The sequence below is a fragment of the Lepus europaeus genome, chromosome 15 (assembly GCF_033115175.1).
Source record: "Lepus europaeus isolate LE1 chromosome 15, mLepTim1.pri, whole genome shotgun sequence".
NCBI classification, from domain to species: Eukaryota; Metazoa; Chordata; class Mammalia; order Lagomorpha; family Leporidae; genus Lepus; species Lepus europaeus.
The window spans coordinates 34,177,024-34,195,212 of record NC_084841.1 but is presented as its reverse complement, the minus strand read 5'-3'; positions in this window follow the sequence as shown (position 1 = coordinate 34,195,212).

Sequence of the window (18,189 nt, the reverse complement as noted above, 5' to 3'; positions counted from 1 at the left end):
AGTCTGCTATTTCTCTTTTTTAAAATATTTTATATATTTATTTGAGGGGTAGAGTATAGTGACTCTGCTATTTCTTATAACCACATGTGAATTATAATTATCTCAAAATTTAAAATTTAACTTATGAAAAGAACTCCACCACACACCTTATGTGATTCATCTTGTGAAATGAATTTTCACAGAAATAAACAAAGATGAGGGCTTGGGGAAAACTTCTTGACATAGGGACTTGAATAAGCAAAATAACAGAGTGAGGTAAAGAGTATATTTAAGGAAAAGCAAATGATTGCATTTAATAAGAACTTAAATCAAAACTAAGTAAATGCTATAAAGGAAATCCAGAAAAAAAATCTTAGAAATGTATCTTGGCATTCCTGGAATTGTAGACTTTGGACTGTGGGGACTTAATGTAGAAAGTGAAGAAGCAGACAGTTAGTAGCTGGAGCATCAGTTCTAGCCGCTGGGTGATTCTGAATCATGAAGGCACGTTCATCACTCTCCTCTGAGCAGTTTAACAGAGTGTCTGAAAGGCCAAAGATCCGGGCCACCACCACACAGACAATCTTGCCAACAAGCTAGATGGTAAATAGGGATGGTGTGGGTGGGGGGAATAGACAATTATTCAGTAGTTTGGGAAATGAAGTTGAGGAGAAAAGTGGTCTCAAAGGAAAGAGAAAGTAGAAAAAAGTGGTTTGGGGTGTGTGTATTTATGAAAGTTAGGGGTGTGGGAGTTGACAGCAAGAGAGTAGGGGTAGGGTGTGGGGTTATCAGATCTGTAGAACATGCAGAAAAAAATATTAGTTGGGAGAAATTTAAAATGAAAGTAAAATTGGGTAGAGAAAAGAGCAGGAGTTTGCACCTAATGTTTTCTGCCCATCCCATAGGATGCAGAGCTAAATAAAGCCTTCAATCATTTATACTAAACTCAGAAAATAATTTTCAAAAAATAATTAGCCTTAAATTAAAAATTTTAAGTCTCCTCAAAAAGTCCAATTTATAGTTCCTAAACTATAGAATGGGCCATGGAGTCTATAGATATGGCCACCAAATAATACATTTGACAGTAAGTCTATAAATTCTCTCTATGTGTTTTTCTCTCAGTTACACTATGCTGGTTAAGCTTTTAGCCTTATAGAAGATATCTCAGTGTCTATGTAATCAAATGATCTCTCTGAAGCCATAAGATTTTGGTCTGGGAGATCCTGCTCGTGGATTACCATTTGAGTCAAGGAAAACATCTTTGTTAAAATAATCATTCAGCATCACACATTCAAGAGGTTCTTTCATTACAATTATAGTTTTATTTATTCAGTTTCCATAAATGACATTATTAAAAACTGTCTAGTGAAGTGTGTTTCTAATATTTCCAAGTTTTTTTTTTCCTGTTTTCCTTAATGCTTTCTCTCCCTGCTGTAATCTGATACAGAAACTTCAAGGTGGTTAAGGCATTTTTATTAGTATAGAGTTTACATAAATTTTAAAATAAAATATACACAAATCACCCTTGCCTCAAGCACCTCTCCCTTCCTATCTTTTCTGTCTCTCCAGATCTTACTGCATTTCCTCTGACCTCCGTCAGGCTGAGCCAGTCTTCCTAGGCAAACAGAAACCACTAAAGAAGCACCCAGCCCTTATATCAGCCCTCTTCCAAATTTACTGAAACACAAAAACTTTCCCAAACTGTTGATGAAATTCTTTTTCTGTTCATAAGTGTCATTATAATTTTTAGACCTCTCTATGGTAAACACTGATCTTTCTAAGGGGGCTGGTGTTGTGTAGTGGGTAAAACCACTGCCTACAATGCTTGTATCATATATGGGTGCTGGTCTGTGCCCTGGCTACTGCACTTCTAAACCAGCTTCTGGGCTAAAGGCCTGAGAAAAGCAGCTGCAGGTGGCCCAAGAATCTCACTGCCGCTCGTGTGGGAGACCAGACTCACTGCCGCTCGTGTGGGAGACCAGACGTTCCTGGTTCCTGGTTTCTGTTGAGGCCGTCTAAGGAGTGAGTCAGCATATGAAAGATCCCTCCCTGTCTCTGCCTCTTTCTCTGTAACTCTGACTTTCAAAGTAAATAGAACTTTTTAAAATTAAAATAAAAGCAAGTAATAATTTTTTTTTAAATGCACCAAACAGAAACAACACACAAATATCATGAACCTATTGGCAAAATTTGTAATAAGGATATTGACAAATTAACTTAAAAGTTGTGTAGTAACCAAAAATCAGTAAGGGAAGATGAATACTAACTCCCAGATGCTGCTTTTAGGAACATACCTTTACCCACACTACTGAAGAGCAATCTGGTTTATGTGATAAAAATGTTTGATCCAGGGACAGATGTTTGTCTTGGCAGTTAAGCCACCTCTTGAGATACCTGCATCCCATGTCAGAGTGCCTGAGTTTGAGTCCCAGCTCTGCCCATGATGCCATTTCCTGCCAACGCACACCTTGGTAGACAGCAGATAAGGACTCAAGTAGTTGGGTTCCCGTAACCCACATGGGAGACCTGGATTGAACACCTGTTTCCTAAGTTCTGCCTGGCCCACCTCCAGCTGTTGCAGACATTTAGGGAATACACCAGCAAATAAGAAATCTCTGTGTGGGTGTCTCTTTCAATAAAATAAAATTAATTCATTCATCAATTTCAAAAGTTTGATCTAGCAATTGATCCTAACACAATAACTAGACAAATGTGTAAACAGAATAAAATAAGTAGGCTCACCACAATTTTGTTTATGATTGTAAATATTTGAACATTTTACAAATATTATCACAGGAGATTGGTTCGATGAATTTTGGAACTTCATGCAAAAAATAGAATGCAGGAATTAGGAAGTGTGTTTTATTGCTACATTTATTAACAAATTGAGGTTGCTATAATTTATTATTAAGAAAAAATAAGAATAATAATAAGTAGAGCAGCACTGTAGTTTTTAAAAAAGATTTATTTATTTATTTATTTATTTGGAAGGCAAAGTGACAGAAAGAGAGCTTCCCTCTGCTGGTTCACTCCCCAGATGGCCACAATAGCCAGGGCTGACCAGGCTGATTGCTGTATTAGTCCTTTAAAGCATATGATTCACCTTTTCAGTTTTCCAGTGAATTGCAGGCTCCACGAGGCATGAAATTTCCATTATGTTCTTAAGGTTCTGGAAATGTCTTGAGTGACTCTGGCAAAGAATGCTCCCTGTTGTCATTTTGCATAGAACAAAGCCACCCAAACCAGAGAATTATTTCTTTTAACAGGACCTTGGAGACTTCATGGCCCCTTTTGTTGAAATGGATATCTTCAACCCATCTAGTAAAAATGTTCACAAAGACTAGCAGATAGTGAAAAATTATCAACTATTCAAGGCATCACAGAGAAATCAATCTGCCAGTCTTCTCCTGGTCTGATGCCTCTGACTTTGAACTTTTTTTTTTTTTTGACAGGCAGAGTGGACAGTGAGAGAGAGAGAGACAGAGAGAAAGGTCTTCCTTTTTGCCGTTGGTTCACCCTCCAATGGCCGCTACAGCCGGCGCACTGTGCTGATCCAAAGCCAGGAGCCAGGTGCTTCTCCTGGTCTCCCATGTGGGTGCAGGGCCCAAACACTTGGGCCATCCTCCACTGCACTCCCTGGCCACAGCAGAGAGCTGGCCTGGAAGAGGGGCAACTGGGACAGAATCCAGCGCCCCGACTGGGACTAGAACCTGGTGTGCCGGCGCCGCAAGGCAGAGGATTAGCCTGTTGAGCCACGGCGCCGGCTGGATTACTTTTAACACAAAGTATAATACTTTCAAATTACCTTTTGAAAAATTCATTGCATGTGGGGTCTTATTGGGGACCCTTGCAAATGTATGAGAGCAGCCCCTTCCCAGATGTGTAGCTCAATGAAGATTGGTGATGACATATTCCATCCTGTGCTCAGGGGTCATGATGATTCCATATTTGTGATGAATCCAATTTCCCTTGATCAGATATTGATCATCCTGGGAGCAAGTGGGACCCTGGTCAAAGACCTATTGTCCTGCTTTAGTTAATCTGATTGGAAATATTTTGGCTAGAAGGAAATAAGATTGGGGATGGGGACCAAGGGTATGATTTGAGTTTCCAGCGTCTCTTTTCTTGCTACTATTTTAGTTCTCTGATCTGCTTTGTTGTTTCCCTTAGCAACATGACTGCCAATCCCTTGGGGCCCAGGGCAGGGCATGATTGCAATCTCTTTAGGCAGCAAGAGTGCCTCTAAAAGGACCAATATTTCTTCTTCTTCTTTTGTGGTAGAATGAAAAGGCCGTGCCAAGATGGCCACTGGCAAGCGAGCGTCAGTTACTCAGGAATGGCTTCAAAACCTACCTGGCAAAGGAGCCTGCCTGGCAACAGGCAGTAATTGGTTATGGCATAAACTGCCCCTTGACTGGATTGGCTGCCTCGGCTTTATAAGCTGCTGTACCAACTGAAATAAAGGAGTCTACAAGCTGCTTGCCTTTAGCCGGATTTCACCGGACTCCCAGTGTCTGTGTTGTGACTCATACTTCTTGCACCGACCATGCTCCTCCTCTCAGAACGAATCCAGAGTGATAATCTTTTACTTTTTTCTTTCTTGCAGTAAGAAAGCTTTCTTCTCTACCAACTCTGTGGCTAGGTACCACAGAAAAGGCATGTTTAGAATTAGTATAGATATTGATTCTCTGTCCTTGTCTTAAATGGACTGCTGCAGTAAGAATGGTAACTTCTGGTTCCTGGGTAGGGGTTCCAGATGACAGAGATTTTGCTTTTAGGATCTGTTGTTGAGCTACCTCTGAATATCCAGTCTTTCTTTGCCTTTAAGGCAGGAGATTGTTCTCATGTGAAAATATTTCTGTCTGGGCCTTCTGAGGGCAAGTCAGTCAAGTGAGGCCGAGTAGAATATATTTCTTCAGTGTTTTGTTCACAGTCATAAATGTGTTCCCCAGACGAGTTTGGGAGCAGGGTGGTAGGGTTCAAAGTAGACACAGGGTTTGTTTGCATGTTAGGATTGTCTGGAATAGCCTGGTATTACTCTAGGTCCAGATGTGAACCCATATCCTTCTTTCTGTTCTGGAAGGGTAATTACAAGTGAGGTTGTATAGTAGGTTGTTCCAGGCTAAATGTCTCAGCTTTTGGCAGCAAATCACAAGTAGCAGAAATTGCCTGCAGGAACACTGGCGGTCCTTCTGTTGCATTATCTTTTTCAGAAGTATATGTTATTGGTTACCATATGGCCTCCAAACTCCTGAAAGGACGCTAAATTCACTCTCTACCTCTAGTGTACCACTGATTTCCTCAAATCAGGAAGTCCCATGGCCAGGGAAGTCATTAATTTTCCCTTGAGGGATTGGAATGCTCTTTCACAAGCAGTAGATCACCCCGAGGACTCTCATTCCTCCCAGCCCTGAGCACCTCCTTTGGGGGTTTTATATCCAGTCTAAATTTAAGAATCCAAATGCAACAAAAGGCAGACATACCTTGGAACCCCAGTGTTATCTCCTGTTCATTGGTAGCAGGACCCTCATCAAAGCTTCCTTTTGATCAGGGAATCGGTCTCCTTATCCTCTTGATAACATTAATTCCAACTATATTTCCATAGATTGGGAAACTTTTTCTGTGAAACTTTATAACCTCAGTCTGCCAAGAAATGTAAAGTGGTGATCATATTTTGATATGAAGTCTCTTTCATTTGGCTAGCAATCTATAGCTCATTCATGTATTGAAGCAGAATTCCTTCCTAAAATTTTAATTTTCTTAAGTCTGGCTAAAGCTTCCCTAAAACTAGTTGGGGCACTTTTAAATATTTGTAGTAGCACAGTTCAATAATAGTTCTTTTTCATTAAGGACTCTGTCCTTTCATTAAGGGTCTGTCCATTAAAAGGTAAGTGGGTCTTGAAACTCTAGGCTCAGAGATAAACAATAAATGGTATCCTTTAAATTTAATACAGTAGGCCAGCAGAAGTTTCCAGAGAATGAGGTGAGTAACATACGAGGATTAAGAGCCACTGGATTTATGCCTCTAGTTATCTGATTAATGGCTCTCACATCCTGTACAAACTGATACTCATTGGTTCCTGGATTTTGCACAAAATGGGAATACTGTAAGAAGATTAACAGGGTCTAATGAGCCCTTTTTCAATTAATGGCTTAACTCCCTTGAAATCCTTCCTCTTTAAAGGGTACTGTTTAGCTTTAGTAACCTCGTCCTCCTCCTTGACTTCTATAATGACTGATGCCTCTGTTTTAGCCCATTTGAGTTTTCCAGCTGCCCAAACATCTGTATTTCCTTGGGGGAGAATATCCTTAGAATTTTCTGTTGGCAGATTAGGTCCTTATTCCAGGAGGGTTACTTGAAAGGTACAGTTCTGCTCTGATGAAACTTCAACATTTATCTTCTCAGTAGAAAATTTTACCCGAGCATTTAGTTCAGTCACATACTTACTGGACACTCAAGTATCATAAGAAATTCTATTTTATGTAAGTTTTTCCAGTTTTACATCCCAGAAGTTGGAGAAAAGGCTTTGTATGGTTCTTCCCGAAATGCCCGAACCTCATCCTGCCTTTAGAAGCTCGTGGAACTAGTTGAGGATGTAGAATGGAGTAAGTAGCCCTAGCATCAATTAAAAAGTCCACTAGCTCATATAGCACATGTTTGATCAGGTGGGGCTTCTTGTGGGCAATATTGATGGGCAAGGGGCTTGCCTCCACATGGAAGAGCCGCAGGGCCCCATCATCCCTGACCGCTGACAGTCTGTGGTGGCATCTGGTAGCTATGCTCCTGACCACCCTTTTCATTTTCCCCATGGCGTTGGACTCACTCATTTTTCTCAGTTCTTTCTGTCTGCAGTAAGTAAGCATTGACTGCATCTCAAGTGGCATCACTTTTTGTTAAGTTGTTGACTTACTCATGCTATTTTCTTTGTTGGTCCAGAGATAGTTGGATTCTTCCTCAGAGCTATAGACAGGGGCACTGCATTGAGTCATATGCCTCCTGGTCTATGCTTTTTGTGAGCGTGGTCTCTACTGTCAAAAACCTTAAAGACAATCTTAAGTAACAGAGACATGGGCATTCCCAGTTCCCCTTGCAACTTTTGGAGTTTCCTGCAGGTATCTGTCACATATCTGCTGGTGAATGTCATATATATGGTTCTTAGGTTTTTCTGCACCTCAAAGTTGAGATCAGCATAAGGATATGCTCGTTAAGCTTGGAAAAAGTTCTCCTAGAAATACCAAAAGGTTTGTCTTTCTCCCTGTTGGACCTACTGTATTTTATTTAAATTTCAAGATTTGGGAGCTCCCTTTTGCAATCCTGCTACAGAAAATACATTCTCAAAATGCAGGAGACTTACTTGATCATGAGAACTGTTTGGATTCCAATTAGAGTCCACATTTGGGACAGCCTGTCCTCTAGGACCCATGAATCATTCTCATCAGGGCAGGCTAGATGCTCCAGATGAGCCAGTTCTAAGGCTACGTGTCACTCCTTAGCTTTCCTTAGCTTAGATATCCATGAGGTCCTGCACATCTGGTTGGATAGGGTTATGAATCGCAAAAATAGAAGTAAACAAACTTTCCATCTTCCCTGAATTAGCCCGTATGTGGGCATATTATTTTTACAACTATATAAATCCCAGGTGGAAAAAGGAGCATGAACATATGTAACTGTGGATTGCCAATTTTTGTTTTTCTTTCTGGGACTTGCCTTAAAATATATTTCCCTGTCTTGAAGGATATTGGGATTGCCCCAAGCCAAATTGAGTACCCTGATGATTATAGGAGAGCGTAGTCATTCCTGGTGGATGATCAAGCCTCCGGGGAGACAATGTTTTCATCCTCCCACTCACAGAACTGTTACCAGAGGGGGTGGATGTTCCTGAAAAGGAGCAGGGAGAGTAGGAGGGGCTGGGGAATCAGAAGAGATCCCTACATCTCTTCTGGGTTTGAAGCTGGTAGCACAGGTTTTTAAATTTATTAACTCTGGGTACAGCCTTTCCTTATCTCTTGAATCAGTGTGCACCATAAATTTACGTTTCTTTTGTAAATGTTTATTCTGATACAAAGACATAAAGAACTGGATATAAGGAATCTCATCCTACTTCTCTTCACATTTACAGAACAAATCCTACTGCAAAACAGTGCAATAATTGAAAAGTCTATCAAACATTCCCCAGTCTCTGATGAGTCTCTGAGAGAGGCCAGGCCATATTACAAAGGAAAATCACTCTCTTTCTCTTCCTAGGCCCATAGCTGAACATTCTCCAGTTTTTCAGAAGTCAGCATAAAGAGTGGCAGGCAGGAATTGAGGCAGAGTTCCTCATGTCTCTGGTGACCAAGGAAAAGTGAAAGTGTCGAGAGTTCAGTATATGCTGCTTGTGGGAGTGTGATTTTCCCTGCTATCACCCAGGGTTTGATTTTTGCCATTTCCCATTTTGGATAATTATCTTGTATTAAAAATGGCTTTGGTGTAAGTATCTTGTGACAATTATGTTTATCCATAATATTCATTATGTATGTATAACAAGGTCCTCAAAATTAAAAAAGGCCCAATTTCTCCCTTGAGCCCTCTCCCTTTCTCTTCCCCTGCAATCAACAGAGAAACAACTCTGCTAAACCATCTACAAGTTTCTCTTCCCCCAAAGACTTCCCCGTCCCCTTTCCTTTTCAAATTCTTTAGCCCTAGGTTATGATCAATCTACAATCAAAATTTTTATCAGAAAAAGTTTGTCTCTAAAGAAGCAATTTATTACCACAACAAATCAAATACTACCAAGTCTGTTGGTAGAAGGATATGTTATAAATGTTTATATTCTATGGTGTTCACAAGGCTAAGGCCACACTGGAATCTGCACACACAAAACTCAGACAAAAGAAATTCCAAGGACAAATTTGGGGGACATATAAGTGTTCATACTATAGCACTTCCTTTTCTCTCAGTTGCATTCCTATGGATAGCCTTCAATACTTTTTTAGAGTGGTTATGTTTTAGGACTAGCCAGCGGATTAGGCAACTATATCATTTTAACGTTTAGGAGTATGAGATTTAAATATTTATTTATTTATTTATTTGAGAGACAGATAAAGGGCTCTCATCTGCTGGTTCATTCCCATTCACTGGCAAGACCAGAGCTAGGCTGAGGCCAAAGTTGGGAGCCAGGAACTCAATCCCTGGCAGGAACCCAATTACCTGAGCCATCACTGCTTGTGATGCACATTAGGGGGAAGCTGAAGTCAGAAACTGGAGTCAGGAGTCAAGCCCAAGCACACCAATACAGAGTGCGGACATCTCAAGTGGTGACTTAAGCACTAGGCTAGTCACTGGCCCCTCAGGAGTATTTTTGTTAAATATCAGCAGATGGCTACAGGGCAAGTCTGAAGTTGGGAGGAAATCCACAAGTGTAGATATAGTAATCAAGTAGCAAGATTTCAAGTCAAGGTTGAGCTGGGTAATGTCTGTTAAGGATTTGCAAGTGAGGAGATTTGTATCTCGTTGATGTTTTTATTTCCCAACTTGGCTTTATTTCCCTGAAGCTGCCATCCTCCTCTTTCATCAATGAGAGGCGAGTATTGTAAGATTATCTCGTTTTATTCTTCACAGTGGCAGCTAAAGGAAATCCAAGTATGGGATGTGAAATGCAACGCCTGCTCTCCTAAAACGCCTCCCTGAGATCCCAGGTTGAGACTAGAGAAGACAAACATTGGTAAGCAAATCACATATATATCAGTGTGGTAAGAACACTTCCCTACCCTCTTAAGAGTTGCAGCTGCACAATGTAGTATCATTAACCATAGGCACAGTTATGCAGCAGATCTCTAGAACACATTCATCTTGTGGAATTCAAACTGACATCTGATGAACAGTCACTCCCTATTGGGTCCTCTCCACAGCCCCTGGCAGTCACCATTCTGCTCTGTTTCTAGGGTTTTTTTTTTTTTCTTTTTCTATTTTAAGTGCCTCAGATAAGTGGAATCATGCAGTATTTATCCTTCTGTGACTTGCTTATTTCACATAACATCACACATCGCAGGCCTAAGGTTTACCAAGTCATATAAGGCAGGATCTCCTTCTTTATTAAGGCTGAATAATATTCCATTGTATACAGGTCCCACATTGTCTTTATCCAGTCATCCATTCATGGACACTTAGGTGCTTCCTGCATCTTGGCTGTTGTGAATAATGCTGCAAAGATCATGGGAGTGCAACTATTTCTTTGAGATCTGAAATTTATATTTAGAATTCTCACAATAAAACTATATCTGTGGTGCCTTGAAAACTTAAATAAAAGTTGTACAGCTTACAATGAGATAAAGTACCCAAAGTCCTACCTTCATCCCCTTGATCTTGTCCCCCATTTTCAGATGATCTTTTTCAGTTCTTATAGAAAACTATATAACACATGGCTGTGATTATTTTAAAATACAATTTTTTTGAAAGTATGATCCTTTCTATTTTTAAAAATTATATTTATTTATCATCATTTTATTTGAAAGAGAGAAAGAGGGATCTTCTTTCTATTGATTCACTCTCCAAATACCAGAGCTAGGCCACACTGAAGGCAGGAGCCTGGAACTCAGTCTGAACATCCCACATGGATGGCAGGAAGCCAGGGCTTGAGCACTCCCAAGGGTGTGCATTAGCAAGTGATTAGATTAAAAGTAATGGAGCCTGGGGCCCGGGCTGTGGCACAGCAGGTAAAGCCGCTGCCTGCAGTGCCGGCATCCCATATGGGCACCGGTTTGAGTCCCAGTTGCTCCACTTCCAATCCAGCTCTCTGCTGTGGCCTGGTAAAGCAGTGGAAGATGGCCCAAGTTCTTGGGCCCCTGTATGCATGTGGGAGACCCAGAAGAAGCTCCTGGCTCCTGGCTTCGGAATGGCACAGCTCCAACCACTGTGAACAACTGGGGAGTGAACCAGCAGATTGAAGATCTCTCTCTCTCTCTCTCTCTCTCTCTCTCTCTCTCTCTCTCTCTCTCTGCCTCTCCTTCTCTGTGTGTAACTCTTTCAAATAAGTAAATAAATCTTAAAAAAAAAAAAAAGTAAAGGAGACAGGACTTAAACCAGGCACTCTGAAATGGGATGTAGGCATCTCAAGCGACAACTTAACTGCTATACTAAACACCTACCCTAATATATATGACATTTTAAATTCTGTCCTTTACCCTTACCTGAAACATTTCTACACAAAACTTAATTTTTTTACCTTTTAATGGAGGCATAGTAGTCTTGCAAAGTGATGCACTATAATTTACTGAACCATTGCCCTGTGGTTAGATATTTGTAAGTGATCCTGGTATGCATTCTACTGAGTAGCTAAAATAATAAATGTGGAATATGATACAGAAATAAATAAAGGGTGTCACAATCTCTTGGCAGCATTTTTTGAAATGTATTATTATGAGCATTAATAGTTGTCCTGGAGAATTAACCAATAGGGTGGGGTTGCCAAAAAATTATACTTGGTTTGAGTTACCTTATTGTGAAAAAGGCTTAGCCTAATTGATTATTCACAAGAAGGAAAGCAAATAATGATGAAAGAAACAGAGAGGCCTTTTGAAAGGCAATAGGTATTATGAATTGAATAGGTCTTGGGGAGTTGGGCCTCCAAACTCATGCAGATATTTAAACTCTTGGATTAATGGTTGATGGGTTAATAACAGAGACCGGCTGGAATTTATGGTTCTCTGACAAGTGGGCCTGGTGGGAGTCCTGAGGTCACTGGGGGTTTCCTCAGAAGGAAGTCCTCCCTGGAGGGTTGCTTATTTAAGCTGAGTTCAGTAGTAGCTTCTCCCACATTCCTGACTCACCATGTGATCATTTCTCTGTACCTGTTCCGTCATTGCTGGCCTCGCTCAGATGCCAGGCTGATATGGCCATCAGACTCTGAACGGTGAACACACAAACTCTAGGACAAAACAAACACTTTCCTTCCCAGAAAGTCCTCTCAGGGATTTGCATTGAAGCAATGAAAAGCTAATTCAGAAAATTGGTACTGAGAAGTGGAGTTGTTACTATTAACTGTACCTGAGGATGGGAAGGAGCCTTTGAAATAGGTCTATGGGAAAAAGTTGGAAAAGTTTGGAGGAGCAGGAGAGAGAAAACCTAGAAATATGTAAACAGAATGTTATGAGTGATTTTCATGATAGTTTAGAAGGTCAGAATGCTGATAGAAATATGGACAATTCTGATGAGGTCTCAGAAATGAGAACTCTGTTGATAATTAGATTATTGGTCATCGTACCAATCCCTGGCTTTTTAATGTTCCTGTGATAAGACTTTGCAGGAGGCTGGAAAAGATGGTGGACTAATTTGTTTGATGGAAATTTCAAGGCAGCTTGGGTATTGTTGGCTGCTGTTAGCACTTTTACAATGAGAATCAGAAGCAAAAAGAAGCACAACAGAAACATCTGGAAAATTTTCACTCTGGCAGGGAAAAGAAAAGAAAATGCTGTAAGAACAGGAAAGTGAGGTGGAGAAACTGTTTGTTAAAGAGATTAGTTCAAGTACAAGGGAACCAGGTGTTACTGGACCCTGAGAACATTTCATAAATCTTTGAGACTGGCCCTTGCATCACAGGCCCTGAGGCCCAAAAGAGCATAATTATTTCCTGACATACCAAGGGCAGCTCTGGACTCTGGCTTGCAGAGTCTAGGCATGGCTCCTGCAGGTAGCAGATTGGCATTTTTCATGTGGTACAGGCTTTGCAGTGGGCAGAATACAGGCATTATGGGGGTCATTATGGCTGCCATTCCCACCAAGATATCAAAGAAGAGCTTGGGAGAGTTATGCTGCAGGGTTGATTGTACAGGTTCACAACGAGTTTAGAGTTTCAGCTGAGAGTTTGAACTATGGATTTCGGAATTAATATTGGACTGAATTATGATGTTGAGACTTTTGAGGAAGGAATGATTGTATATCATATATGTGAGAATAACATGAGTTTTGGAGAGTAAGGGATGGAATGTTATATATTGAACAAGCCTTGGCTCCCTAAATTCATGCCAATGTTTAAACTCTTATATTAATGGTTAACGAGTTGATGGCAGAAACTTCATTTAATTATGGTCCCTGACAGTAGAGTCTGGTGGGAGGTCTTTAGGTCACTGGGGGCTTATTCTCAGAAAGTAGTTTTCCAGAGGATTAGTTCTTTAAGTCAAGTTCTGCCTAGCTTAGCTATTTCTTGGCTAACCACACAATAATTTCTCCACCCATGCTCTGCCATTGTCAGCCTCAAGCAAACACCAGACTAATGGGGGGTCACCCAATCCTGAACTATGAGCTTCCAAACTGTAAGCCAAAATAAACCCTTCCCCAAAAAGTCCCTCTCAGATATTTTAAAACTAATACAATAGGGAAGTTAAAAATAATGTATAACCCACTATATGGCTACTTTCTTCATGTCCTTCAATGGTGGTGAGAGGACAGCTGTGGAGAGAGGACAGCTGGAGGCCCTGGTGAGCAGGAGGCTGGGTAGAAGAACTACCCCATAGAAAAAGGGCCAATGGATGCTGATGAGCCCAAAATGTGCTGTAACAGGGAATGTAAATGTAAAAGCTTATTACTACGGTGTCATGATTAGAGAGGAAGTGGTCAATCTAAAGGCTGGAGCTGAGAGACACAGGTTACAGTTAAAGTTCATGACTTGCATTAGCATGGAGGAAAGGGCAACACAGATCGAGTAAACACAATGCAAGACAATACAACAGACATTTGTTGAGCGTTTGCTGTATGCTTAGCATTCCTCTCAGGACAGTGTGGCTACAAAAATGAACAAGCACATTTATAAAATACTCATAATCTAGGTGACAAATGGCCTGAGAGCACAGAGCAAAAGAGACTCTTTAGGAGTTGGAGTCTGAGGTGTGAGCAGCCAAGGTCCACAGAGGAGTGGCATGTGATCCGGCCTTAGAGAGATGTGCGGGGGTGTGCTCAGCTGACATAGGAGAATATGCAGCAGCAGGCTCCTTGTCTGAGGTGTTGGTATGTTCAGGGAGCAGCAGGAAGCAGACTCACTTAGCTAAAGCCATTGTTTTCAAACATATTTGGTCAAGGTCATCTTTTCAATCAAAATGGTATTTAGAACTCCAACATATAAAATAGATAATAGCATACTTTATAGTTTAGTTCTATGTTATTTAAATTGTGAAACACTTTCTTGTAATAGATGGGATCAATGAGATTAAAAAAGCTCTTCTGATAAACAAAAAAGTACTTATGATAGATGATTTACTTATTTTTGTCCTCAATGTTGGCTGTATAATGTTAGGAAAATTCTGATTCACACTGTAGTTTGCCCAAGGCTCTCAGTATATGTTTCAATTAAAGTAGACCACAACTTTGAAAGAAAAGTAACAGGAAATGTTTTTTCCAATGGTCAATCACTATCTAATGAATCACTAATAATATTAGCCACTTCTTGCTTACATTCATAAAAGAAATACACAAAATCAACAATGATCTCCAAAGTGAGTTGTGGTACACCATTATCATGAAGTGTTTAGATGCTTTTGTTGTGCAGTGGGTATAATGTAATGTAATGAAATAATGCTAGGCAGTACATGTATCTGACGAGCGTATCCAAGTATTAAACTCATATGGATTTAAGCAAGTCAACATGAAAAAGATCTAACTGATAAACGAGTTACTATCTATCTTACATATTTTATGTAGTCAAACATAGGAATCATTTATTCTAAGATTTGTCATTTGTTGATTGATACAATCAGAGGCTGGTGGGAAAATCAAAGTAAAATTTATTTAGCTGATCAAACTGAGGCTTTAAACTGAAACATGCAATCAATTGCCTAAGAGGACTGTTTTTTTGTTTTTTTTTTCCCACATAGCAACATAAAGTGAATAAACTACCATTGGATTACTAATTATAGCATTAAATAGCAATGTACAGCACATTAAAGACAGAGATCCTACATAATTTTTTTTTCAAATTAATTAATTTTCTATGCCATTTCCATTTTAACACCAGGTTGGTTTTTTTTTTTTTCATTTCCAATTCTCTTTATGTACAGAAGATCACTTCAGTATATAATTAGTAAAGACCTCATCAGTTTGTGCCCACACAGAAACACATAGTATAAAAATACTGTTTCAGTACTAGTTATAGCATCACTTCGCTTTAGAAGACACATTAGGGACAGATCCCACATGGGGTGTAAGTACACAGTGACTCCTGTTGCTGATTTAACAACTTGACACTCCTGTTCATGGCGTCAGTAATCTCCCTAGGCTCTAGTCATGAGTTGCCAGGGCTATGGAAGCCTTTAGGGTTCGCTGACTTTGATCTTATTCCGATAGGGTCATAGTCAAAGTGGAGGTTCTCTCCTCCCTTCGGAGAAGGGTACCTCCTTCTTTGATGGCCCCGTTCTTTCCACTGGGATCTCACTCACAGAGATCTTTCATTTAGGTCTTTTTTTTTTTTTTCCATGATATCTTGGCTTTCCATGCCTGCTATACTCTCATGGGCTCTTCCGCCAGATCCGAATGCCTTGAGGGCTGATTCTGAGGCCAGAGTGTTGTTTAGGACATCTGCCATTCTATGAGTCTGCTGTGTATCCTGGTTCCCATGTTGGATCTTTCTCTCCCTTTTTGATTCTATCAGTTAGTATTAGCAGTTACTTGTCTTGTTTGTGTGATCTCTTTGACTCTCTAAGAGGACTGTTCTATAACCCTGTGTTTGGTTATAGGTTTTAAACTTTTCTTACAGTAAAAGTACTTGCACTGAAACCGGTTTAAACAATACAATTTATAAGTGGTTGTCAATCACATTGAAAATAAAAAATATCTCTCCTTGGAAATTGAAGACCACCTAGTAGTAGTTAACAGACTTGATTATTGACTAAAGAAGTACATTACAGTCCCACACAGGATGCTATCTATATGCAGGGGGTCATTAATCACTCTTCCTAAAATGACTCTAAGATATCACATCTATCCTTAAGGTACAGCAGACATTTTCTTTGGTCACAGAGTTTGTGGGAAACTCATGTTATTGGGAACGAGAGGCAGGGATCTTAATTTGCAACAGGGTATCGAGGCTGACCTAGTTCATTGCGTTCTAGTATTATTTATGAGGGACAGACCTTCACCAGACACCTGCTAAAAGACAGTCAGCAGAGCTCATTTGAATAAAGAAAATTCACAAATCAGGGAGCATTCTGAACCAGTAGAGGTTCAGTGAGCAACAGAGTGAAAAAGGAAGTGTCATGTGAAAGCTTGATTGGTTACAGCTCTGCAAATGCATTATTTGGGCTTGCTATGTTGAGGCCTTTGCCTTGCATAGACATGATCTAATCAATTGGCAGTCCATGATTGGCCGGCACTCAGCAATGTTATAAGAATATATACTCTTGTTAGATTGCAGTTTGTTAACATCCTAAGTTAGATTGCAGCTTATTATGTAGAAATTCAAAATAGAGGCAACCTCAGGCCAATTTGGACTTGACACACCAAATGTGCTACTGTCTTCATCTTGGACTTTTAGCCTCCGGAACTCTCAGAAATAAACTTCTGTATGTAAGTTACCCAGCCCTAGGGATTTTATTGCAGCAGCAAGAATCAACTAAGATTATGTCTGAATGGTATAGGCACTGTTCCAGATAGTACACCTTGGCATTCTGCAACCTCTCCTTTAAACTGATTTAAACTGAAACAATAAATCAGTTGCTTAAGATGACTGTTCCTTAAGCCCGTGTTTGGTTATAGGCTCTATACTTTTCTTGTAGCACAAGTACTTGCATTGAATCAGGCTTAAGCTACTGTACCACAGAGACCACATACCCAGAGCTGCGATTTGAACTCAAGCAGCATCCTTACAGAGTCCAGCTTCTTTATCATTTTGCTCTCAATACTCGATTCTGAGGTTGTGCAAGTTCATCATGTGAAATCTAGAAGTAGATATAGTTTAGCATATAAAGGAGATGTGGAAGGGAGAGAACCTGGAGAGATGATGATCTTTTATGCCAGAGGCTGTGGGGGAAACTTAAGGGCAGAAGCAACGTGATCAGACTTGAATGTGTATACAACATCACTGTGCTTTGTTCTTTTATGTTTCCTAAGCACTTTAACATAGCTTTCATTTTCACCCTAGGAGTTGACTTCTCTGGCTTCCCTATGCATTAATGTATTTATTCAATTTATTTTAATCTATTCATTGAACACATGGTAGATATTCATTAATGAGGACAAAGTGCTGTTTTAAAGGCTCTATAAAACAGTAAGCTTACAAAATAGGCAAATTAAGAAATGATGATTTGCATTTAAAAAGATTTATTTATTTAATTTGAAAGAGTTACAGAGAGGGAGAGACAGAGAGAGACAGATCCTGCCTCTACTGGTTCACTCCCTAGATGGCCGCAACAGCCAGTGCTGGGCCAGGCGGAAACCAAGAACCCGGATTTTAATCTAGGTCTCCCATGTGGGTGGCTGGGGGCATTTGGGTGCTCTTCTGTAGCTTTTCTCAGGCCATGAACAGGTAGCTGGATTGGAAGTGGAGCACCAGGACCAAGAACAGGTGCCCACATTGAATGCATGTGTTGCAAGTGGCAGCTTAACCAGCTACTGCAGAAACTCTGGCTCCCAGGTGATTTGCATTTTAAAACCACATGTAGACTTTGCAGATTTAGGTTTTTCAAACTTAGTAGAGGAAAATTGTTTAATGGAATATTTTCTCCATATATTAGAAGACCATTGTATAAAATAAAGCATGTATGCATTTTCTGTAACTGCTCAAATGACCTAGAAAAGAACTCTTGCCACTAGTCAAGCCAGTAAGACAACATTTGATAATCAACTGGGAGGAGTACACCTCAAATTTGGCGTGAGGGCAAGATGTCTTATCTTTCAATAATGAGAGATGCCAATGCATTACATATATATATATATATAAATATATATTTTGTTTTTTTGACAGGCAGAGTGGACAGTGAGAGAGAGAGAGAGAGACAGAGAGAAAGGTCTTCCTTTTGCCATTGGTTCACGGCCGGCGCACCGTGCTGATCCGAAGGCAGGAGCCAGGTGCTTCTCCTGGTCTCCCATGCGGTGCAGGGCCCAAACACTTGGGCCATCCTCCACTGCACCTCCGGGCCACAGCAGAGAGCTGGCCTGGAAGAGGGGCAACTGGGACAGAATCCAGTGCCCCGACCATGACTAGAACCCGGTGTGCCGGCGCCACAAGGCAGAGGATTAGCCTGTTG